The sequence below is a fragment of the Homalodisca vitripennis genome, chromosome 6 (assembly GCF_021130785.1).
Source record: "Homalodisca vitripennis isolate AUS2020 chromosome 6, UT_GWSS_2.1, whole genome shotgun sequence".
Lineage (NCBI taxonomy): Eukaryota > Metazoa > Arthropoda > Insecta > Hemiptera > Cicadellidae > Homalodisca > Homalodisca vitripennis.
Window position 1 is genome coordinate 11,444,301 of NC_060212.1, and position 10,961 is coordinate 11,455,261.

General features: G+C 34.2%; 1 protein-coding gene across 2 annotated transcripts in view; it reads right to left on the reverse strand.

Annotated features, from left to right (window-relative positions):
• LOC124364101 (histone-lysine N-methyltransferase SETD2) overlaps positions 1-10,304 on the reverse strand; it is a 73,705-nt gene extending 63,401 nt beyond the window's left edge. For both annotated transcript variants that reach the window (XM_046819286.1, XM_046819284.1), the window contains exon 1: positions 9,978-10,304. The gene's annotated coding sequence lies outside the window, so the exon portion shown is untranslated. The remainder of the gene's footprint in view (positions 1-9,977) is intronic.
• Between the last annotated feature and the right edge of the window lie 657 nt (positions 10,305-10,961).

Below are 10,961 nucleotides of genomic sequence, written 5' to 3' on the forward strand. Positions count from 1 at the left end.
CTTGCATTTCCTGGCTCATAGTATTGGCCAGAAGCATTTGTAATCAGATCCTCTAGGCTGTGATGTTTTAGTAACCGATAGACTACTACCTCAAGGGACTTTTTGACTTTTTAGAATCGAATAACAAATTATATAAACAGCAGCTCTGTTCTCTTTCGTAAACAGTACCGTTGAGGCCTTGGATGATGCAAGCATTTTCTGTGACTTATCTTAAGGCTTTAGACTGTGTAAACAATACACTGGTGCTAACAAAGTAGGGAAGAATGGGTGTCAAAGGTACAGCTCTTACACTGTTACATTCTTATTTAATTAACCGTAAACAGAGAGTAGTTAATACTGATAAAACAGGAAAATATTGTTCTAATTGGGCAGACGTAAAACATGGTGTACCCAACGAACTATATTACTGGAACGCGCACTGCCCATAAGCCGCATGTTGTGTTTTCCGGTCACATTCAGCTGTGCGTTGCGGGTGTATCCACGGGCTCGCAGGCACTTAAAGTGGGCAAGAACTCACCGCGTTATGCTGCGATAGCATCCTTACATGTGGGACGATACAGCATCCCGCCTTTTCATGTTGAAACATGAATCATCGTTTAACGCGTGATTTTGCATTGTTGACTACTCTTCTTGTTCAGTACGTCAAGACGTCTGCTCTGAGCAACTCAACTAGTTTTTTTTTTCTATTTAGTTGTCAATGTCGGTAATGTTTGTTATTTTGTGACATGGCGTAGATTTGTGCAGCGTAAGTTGCACATCCAGACTGACTAAAGGGAGCCATATTTTATTCAAAAGCAAGTACTTTTTTTGTAAATAAAACTTCATACATTTTACTGTTGCAGCTGATTAAAGTGGCTCTACTAAAACTGAGTGAAGTGGGCGTGAATGTTTAAAGTGTGATCTTTCATGGTACAAGCACTAATCTCAGTGCTTTAAAACATTTGTAAAACAGGTTGTAAATTCCCTGAAATGCCATTTTTTTAACTTGATACCATTAATTATGAGATTTGTGCTATTTTGAATCCCCCGCACATGTTAAAACTATTACAAAATGCTATAGCGGATATGAAAATTATGGAATCTAAGTCAGGCAGGATTTGTTTTAAATATATAGACCTTAAAAACTTACATAAAAAAACTGGGTTTCAAAATGTGTAACTATCAGACAAACATGTTTTCTCCAAAACCGAAAAATTAATATGAAGGTTGCAGCACAGACTCTAAGTTCCAGGATAGCGCTTTAGAATATTTGTGTGTAAAACAGCATCCACAGTTCATAAACTGTTTACCAACCGTTGAATTCGTAAGGATAATAGATAATCTTTTTGATTATTTGAACAGTAGGGATCAATTCGGAAGAGGATATAAGGGTCCCATAAAATTATAAAACAAGGAAAAAGATTAAAAAATGTTCAATAGAGCAAAAATACTATTTGTCCAAACTTAGGATTAGAGAACTATCAGTGTTGGACCATAAAAAGAAAACGTTTGTTCTTGGGGTTTTAAGTAATGTCAAAAGTATTTGTATTTTAAGAGACAAATTGTTATTTTAGATGATTTTAACTATTTGTTAGCCTATAAATTTAGTCAAGACCATTTAGAATTATTGTTTTCGGGTTTGAGAGTGAGTAGAATGGTATTACAGTCACCTTCCTCCAAGGTGGCTTCGGACCTTCTCTCATTAAACAGATCAATGTCTTCTAAGGTCATTGGTCTCATTACGGGGCATGGTCACCTGAGGAAGCATCTACACAGAGTTGGCATCCTTCAGAAGGATCCGCTCTGCGGAAGGTGTAATGAGCAGGAGGAGACTGCTGAGCACCTACCTACTCTTTGATTGCCCTGCAATAGCAAGAGAGCGGTATGCCATCTTTGGTAGCTTGGACAGGGGTGGTGAATTTTCCCAGGAGGACTTGATAGGTTGTTTTCGGCGGTTTGTTGAACTGCTGAAGTTGTAGACTGGTGGGCCTCATGGTGTTTCCGGGGTGCGCAAAAAGCCCTTGAGGCTTAAATGTATGGCAGTAGGCCGCCCCAAGGAAAAGAAAAAAAAAAAAGAAGAAAGATTGACCCTTGGGGTACACCCAACGAATTATACTAATGGAGCGCGCTCTGGGCCGCAGAATCCGAGCCGCAATCAGAGGTTGCGTCCGGTGGCTGCAGGCGCTCAAAATGGGCAAGAACTCACTCCGCACATATGCCAGGCATTACAGTAATGATCTAACAGCACTTTAAAATGCAATCTAGATTTAATAATATTGTTATATTCCTCAATTGATGTTTTATTTTTAGTTATAAAAACAGAATATTGTTACAATATCAAAATAACTGAGATGTTGCCTTGGCATTTTTTGTATAAAGTAGGTAACGAAGACTACAGATATTAAAATATGTAACATGTAAAAAAAATAATTTTTTTATTGACTATTTTATTTCAAGTTAAACTACATAAAATTTACAAATATGACATACTTAGTCTACGTGTTAGAAAATAAAATTATTTGGTTCAGTTTTTGCCTTATCCTAAGTTGGATTTTTTTGCTACGTCCAAAGTTTTCTGTTTTGCAATGTGATGAAATATTATTTAAAAAAATAGTTTAGTATCAGTTTTAATAAAAGATAACTCATAGCTTCCAGTGAATTCGTCATTAGTTAAATGTCTCTTTAAAACACTACCAGTAAAATGGTTACAAACTCTTAATGTCAATTCAGAAGAGGTCGCATATGCTTTAGCTAACTTGAGCAGATAACAATTTTTTATAATTTTCAATACGTCATCACTTGATCTAATTAATTTACTCTCAGATTTAAAATCAGTGAAAAAGTGATTCTGAAATCAGAATCATTGGCGTGGGGGTGAAAACAATAATAATCAAAATACTAAACAGTCAACTTGGGCAGTAAGACAACTAATGTTCCTTTCGAAACAGTGTCAGAGCTTCTGAGAATGCTAACCGCCTTGAATTTTATCCTAATTCACACCATGGTCGTCTTGAGTTAAGTTATGATAAGTGTGAATTGGAGTTGTCTTTAGATGATAATAGTTAAATTGAGAGTGCTGTGTATGTTATGGAAAATTAAGACAGTTCTAGTTTTAAGGATTAAATTTTATAATATATTTGTTGCGTCATTGTAAGACAAATTCAAAAAAGTATTAAATGTAACGACTGCAGTTATGTAATCCACGCCAATGATTCTGATTTCAGAATCACTTTTTCACTGATTTTAAATCTGAGAGTAAATTAATTAGATCAAGTGATGACGTATTGAAAATTATAAAAAATTGTTATCTGCTCAAGTTAGCTAAAGCATATGCGACCTCTTCTGAATTGACATTAAGAGTTTGTAACCATTTTACTGGTAGTGTTTTAAAGAGACATTTAACTAATGACGAATTCACTGGAAGCTATGAGTTATCTTTTATTAAAACTGATACTAAACTATTTTTTTAAATAATATTTCATCACATTGCAAAACAGAAAACTTTGGACGTAGCAAAAAAATCCAACTTAGGATAAGGCAAAAACTGAACCAAATAATTTTATTTTCTAACACGTAGACTAAGTATGTCATATTTGTAAATTTTATGTAGTTTAACTTGAAATAAAATAGTCAATAAAAAAATTATTTTTTTACATGTTACATATTTTAATATCTGTAGTCTTCGTTACCTACTTTATACAAAAAATGCCAAGGCAACATCTCAGTTATTTTGATATTGTAACAATATTCTGTTTTTATAACTAAAAATAAAACATCAATTGAGGAATATAACAATATTATTAAATCTAGATTGCATTTTAAAGTGCTGTTAGATCATTACTGTAATGCCTGGCATATGTGCGGAGTGAGTTCTTGCCCATTTTGAGCGCCTGCAGCCACCAGACGCAACCTCTGATTGCGGCTCGGATTCTGCGGCCCAGAGCGCGCTCCATTAGTATAATTCGTTGGGTGTACCCCAAGGGTCAATCTTTCTTCTTTTTTTTTTTTCTTTTCCTTGGGGCGGCCTACTGCCATACATTTAAGCCTCAAGGGCTTTTTGCGCACCCCGGAAACACCATGAGGCCCACCAGTCTACAACTTCAGCAGTTCAACAAACCGCCGAAAACAACCTATCAAGTCCTCCTGGGAAAATTCACCACCCCTGTCCAAGCTACCAAAGATGGCATACCGCTCTCTTGCTATTGCAGGGCAATCAAAGAGTAGGTGCTCAGCAGTCTCCTCCTGCTCATTACACCTTCCGCAGAGCGGATCCTCCTGAAGGATGCCAACTCTGTGTAGATGCTTCCTCAGGTGACCATGCCCCGTAATGAGACCAATGACCTTAGAAGACATTGATCTGTTTAATGAGAGAAGGTCCGAAGCCACCTTGGAGGAAGGTGACTGTAATACCATTCTACTCACTCTCAAACCCGAAAACAATAATTCTAAATGGTCTTGACTAAATTTATAGGCTAACAAATAGTTAAAATCATCTAAAATAACAATTTGTCTCTTAAAATACAAATACTTTTGACATTACTTAAAACCCCAAGAACAAACGTTTTCTTTTTATGGTCCAACACTGATAGTTCTCTAATCCTAAGTTTGGACAAATAGTATTTTTGCTCTATTGAACATTTTTTTAATCTTTTTCCTTGTTTTATAATTTTATGGGACCCTTATATCCTCTTCCGAATTGATCCCTACTGTTCAAATAATCAAAAAGATTATCTATTATCCTTACGAATTCAACGGTTGGTAAACAGTTTATGAACTGTGGATGCTGTTTTACACACAAATATTCTAAAGCGCTATCCTGGAACTTAGAGTCTGTGCTGCAACCTTCATATTAATTTTTTCGGTTTTGGAGAAAACATGTTTGTCTGATAGTTACACATTTTGAAACCCAGTTTTTTTATGTAAGTTTTTAAGGTCTATATATTTAAAACAAATCCTACCTGACTTAGATTCCATAATTTTCATATCCGCTATAGCATTTTGTAATAGTTTTAACATGTGCGGGGGATTCAAAATAGCACAAATCTCATAATTAATGGTATCAAGTTAAAAAAATGGCATTTCAGGGAATTTACAACCTGTTTTACAAATGTTTTAAAGCACTGAGATTAGTGCTTGTACCATGAAAGATCACACTTTAAACATTCACGCCCACTTCACTCAGTTTTAGTAGAGCCACTTTAATCAGCTTGGACAGGGGTGGTGAATTTTCCCAGGAGGACTTGATAGGTTGTTTTCGGCGGTTTGTTGAACTGCTGAAGTTGTAGACTGGTGGGCCTCATGGTGTTTCCGGGGTGCGCAAAAAGCCCTTGAGGCTTAAATGAGGAATTTTACATGTGTGACTGTAATACCATTCTACTCACTCTCAAACCCGCATGCAACCTCCACCTTCTCCCATGCTCCGCGCGAATCCATTTCGAGACAATCTTAGGCCCATTTGTTATTCATCGTCTATGTCAACGATCTGCCAAAATTATCTCCCTAAAGAAGTTGGTAGCCTCTTTTTATACGCAGACAATACAACTGCTCTAATTAGACGAAAAATGATAAGTGACATGTTTTTGTTATGTCTCATAACGTTTTTATATCAATAAAATATGTATCAACTATACATCAAATCAAATGTTTACACAATCAAATCTATACAATCAGTCTATACAATCAAATATGTTTTAGAATAATCTTAGTTATGTAGTTTTAATCATCGACTATGTACCAGTTTTTTATTACATTGTGATAACAGAAAATGTATTGTACAATAAATATTTGTTCATTGTCTATGTTTTTTGTTTGTCAACACCAACAGGGCAGCATCTTGCCCTGATGACCAGAGGCACTCATGTCAGCCCAATATGAACTTAACAGTCTAAGTTAACAAAATTGTTGTTTAACTGTGTAAAAATGCCCTTATTTCAGTATTATTGGTATTTTACATATCCAAAGACGGTATAATAAATACGAGGTTCACACACGGATACAAGACCAATTGACTTCCAGCGCAGTTGTATAATAAGGAATTATTACTCTGCACGAGACAAATAGTTCCTTTTTAATGTTCTATAACTTGTTATAGGTCCCTTGAAACCTTATATTGTTTTGATCTGGACAACGATGGCAATGGTAAAACTCATATTTAGACAATCTGAACGTTTATTTCACATCTACCAATACATATTATAGATGGATCAATTGTAAATTTATCCTTGCCTTATGTAATTAATGTTAATACTCAATTGAGATTGGAGCAATAATGTGGTCTGATCTTGAATTTAGGTATAAGAGCGATGTTTTCAATTAGGCTAGCAGTGCGTAGTGGCACTACCGAAACCCATCCTGATAGCCAGAGGCATTTGTAATCAGTACTTTCTCCTGCCTATTCATTCATGATCTGATCACGAGAACGTACCGATCACAATTTCTTCTGGCCATCAATGCGGGCTTCAGTCTAATTTACCACAAATCTTAAAACTTTTTTGTTCAGGACGAGTAATAAGTAATGCAATAAGTATAGGCTAACGTCAATATAATGATTTGCCACTCAACCAATAATTTCACATCCATCCCATGACCTTACATTTGATTACAAAATCAAAACTGGATCCACATCTCTTACAGACTGCCCATTTGAGTGTTAGTGTTTCAAAATTAATTTATCAGAATAGCAAAATTAGGGTATAGGGTACGATAAGCAGACCCTGTTTTTTATCTCGATACTGACAAATGATATTACTTAATTATAACTATTGATATAGTAAACCAATACTGATTTTTAAACAATACACCTAACTAACTTTTATCAGCTCTAAACACTTTTTGAAAAAAAGTATTGTCTTTTATAGACAATAACATAGTTGAATGGAGAGACCTTGAAACGAAGTTTAAAAAGTGTCATATCAGCCAATCTGCTTGCAGATCAACTACTGCATGTGAGTATTTGTACAAAAATGTGACTTTTTAGAGAGGATGCTTTCAACAACTTCTTGTCTTTAATCATTGCTACTCAAGAGAAAACATAATAGTTACGCTTATTCCTTATTTGGTGTTATAAATGTTTATTATGTTGTTATTATTTCTTACCTAATTTATGAGTTTTTCCAGTTCTAATTGTTTATACCTCCTTTAGGGTAGAGTACGATAAGCGGACTCTGTTTTTTATATCGAAATTGGCAAACAATAATACTTAATCATAACCATCGATATAATCAATCGATACTGATTAATTATTTTGAACTATTAACTTAAATAATCTATATCAACAGCTGTAAACACTCTAAAATAATACACGTAGGATAATATTTCAAATTTACATAAGTAATTCTGATTATTAAAAATGGCAGTCAATTTTAGAAAACTACAATACATGACGTTGCTTTTTCGTGGTTTCAACATGTTGGACTCGTACCGAAAAACCCATTATGTGAAATTTGTGGGAAAGAAACTACTGTAACTGTGAGAGGAGTAAATATGGCTGTCTTCAGTTTTCCTAATTTTGGTTGTTTGATCACTGTAAATATTAAATTCATATTTTAATTTCAAACATATGATTGTTATCAAGGACTATAGGTACTTTTATATCGATTGATAGTCTAGGATTTGAGATGCGAATATTAGGTATCGATGACTATATTCTTCGGGGACTTTGGGATTATACCGACCACACCCAGACATGAATCGTTATTTGACATTTTGCTTCTACTCATTACTAGATTAGCGTAAAACAATATTTCGTCAATATAACTTAAAACAGGAATTGTCTTATTGCAAACCCCTCCCCATCCTCAGACAGAGGTCAAAGTCGAGCGGTCTAGTAGATAACGTGATTGCAAAGTCTCGCCGCCCGTTAAGCTGGTGCGTCGCTTTGTTGTACTTCCGTGTTTTACCCCTACATTTCTCCAAACACAAAAATTCAACAAAAACAAACATTACCAAACAAAACTAAACTCTTTATTGAAAAAAACACTCAAAACTTGTTTTTATTCTTGATCACACTCAGCCACCCAAAATGCGAGTGCCTCCGGCCATCAGCGTGGGCTTCGGCAGCTGCCCGTGCTGATGTCAACGAAAGAAAAACATCCTTCGAGATAGTACCCATCAGTAAAATATCAAATTCTAGAGGGGCTGATCAGAAATATAAATTGAATTGTAATGGAAAGGCAATTATGTACCGTGCAAAAAACTTAAATAATCATGTAATGCCGCGCGGCCTGCGGTAATTGGGATTCTCGAGAAAGATAAGATAACAGCGACAACAATAACGATCACAATACCTGGAAATGCTTGTTGATTGATGGAATGTTAGTTCTGTTACTCAACTACATCGTTTTATTACGTTCTACGTTAATTGAAAAACGTTTAAGCGTTGGGGGCATATAACTTGTTCCTCAGTCGGGATACAGTCTTCGACAAAAACATAAACTGAATATTCCTTACCATTCCACTACTTTTTTTAAACATCACACCTTTTACAATGCCACGTCCCTTTTTAACGCTCTTCCTGATGCTCTTAGAGCTGAAAAGGATTTATTTTGTTTTAAAAGAATGCTTAAAGCTTATCTTATTGAACACTGTTTCTATTCTGTAGATGACTACATTAATAGCAATACGTAATTTATTTAGTCCTTCCTATGTATTTTTTTCCTATGTAAATTGTTCTCTACACATGATTGTACTAAGTTGACGCAAACCAATCCATTGTAATATGTTATATGGAATAAAGGATGTTTTGATTTGATTTGATAACGGAATCTGACCCTATTAACAATTGATAATCGTTGTAAGTTTGTAATTTTGTAATTAAAGAGTTGTTTTTTTCGTTCTATCATGTTTGTTTTTATAAATTTATATTTTTGTGTTCTTCATGGTGTGGTCGGTATAGGCTAATCCCAAAGTACCATTCTTCGATATAAAAAACCAGGTCCGCTTATCGTACCCTACCCCTCCTTTATATTGCCTTTATTTGCATTATATTAATTATTTAAATTTCAAGTATGATTGTTCTTATAACTATAGATATGTTGATGTAATTGATAGACTCGTATTCAAAATATGAATATTAAATATCGATGATTATACTATTCGATATAAACCAGTTCCGCTTATGGTACTCTACCCATAAAATGTTTGATACAAAAGAACAGATATATACAATGGAACAAGTAAATTATCTAAACATTCTAACATGGATTTGGGTATCAATTTACAATAACGTGACCATGGAAAGGTATGTTCATTTTTTTCCCCTGAAAACTACAATTTTTCCTGAAAACAATAGTGAAGAAAAAATTCGTCGGCAACAAAAATCAAAGGAGTTACGATTTTTTGAAAACTCTGTTTTTGAAAGTATCTCTGGCAATTTTACTGAAATGATGCTGACAAGTACGTTAATTCTGTCAACGATGCCTGCCCGCTGCGCAGTGCTGCGCACTGCTTGCTCTTTTAGAAAAAAAAATTAACTCGAGCTTGCAAAAGTCGAATCCCAGATCACGTGATGCCCCTGATCGTTAACCCTCTAAGTGTTGTTCGACAAAATTTTGTCGGTTATTTTCCATTTTTAACGCAATAATGCCCGAAAGGCATCAATATAATACAATAATATACTTTCCCCCCAGTTTATATGCACCTGTGATAATAATACTTGGCTATAAATGCCCAACCCATGAAAAAAAGTCCATTTTTCATGGTCACGGTATTGTAAATAAATACCTGGATTTGTTTTGCTTCAGGTAGGTATGTTAGGCAAACAATAACATGCCCAAACAAAGATTTAAATATTCTGTAATGGGACATTTTAACCAACAAGGAATCAAACTAACAATTTTAGTCCAATATCTAACTCTGGAGGAACTAACTTAATATTCTACATATAATAGTTGTGTTCTTTTTCAAATCCAGCAAAATCAGTGCATGTTGTGATTTTAAAATGTGTATACCTACCTAAGCTATGCTAATTGTCTTCATCTTAGAATATAACTTGTACTTACTGAAACTGATGATTTTTATCACTTGATTAACTGAAAGTAAACTTGAGTTACTAGAGAAACAAAACAATTTGACCTAAAATATACCACTGCAAGACCCAAAATAATTATTGTTTAGACCTCATACAAAATTTTTATTTATAAAAAAGAACATAAAGCGAGTTTCCATGTGGTGCGTACAATATCATTCTTAAAAGGACACTGGCCTTTTCGCAATGCAAAGACTTAATTTTCCTAGTTAAATAATTTGATATATCCAATACTGATTACAGAAAATAGAGGTTGCCTCAACCGACTCATTCACCTCAACAAGGCAGGAGGCAGGCAACTATGCTTGAGATTTTTTTACTTTCCTTCCTGAAATTCTTAGGTGTTAGAAATGGTGACATAGAGGAAATAATGGAATAGGGATTTAACTAAGATTTGAAACACCACTGATGATAAAAACAATCTCTATGTCATGGATATTTATAACATTATTAATACACTAATATATCGGACCAACTGATAGGCCATAAAATAAATTAAAAATGTAAAATTGAAGCAGTCTACTTAAAAAGGCACATACGAGTTCAAAAAATCAAAAGCAATATTTCAGCATCAAAATAAACTATTGTTTATACAGGGATGGATTTCAGATGATGTTAGATGATAATATAGCTTTTGCCTAAAAAGCGATTGTGCCAAACACTTATATTTAACATAAAAATTACATAAATGTGTCAATGTGTGTTTTGTATACAAAACATGACAAATATTATTTATGATAACGCTTCAAGTAATATTTATTTCATAAATATGATTGAATATGTGCATACACCTTAGATACATAAAACTATTAAAAATGAATAATTGTTAATCGCTGCGTAAAAAATTGTTAAATGTTTGTTACAACTTTTGACGCACAATAATGTTTGTTGTTAATGCTTTCTAATCATTTTCTCAGTAAAGTCTATGTCTTTTAGAGTCATGAAACAGTAAAAGCTT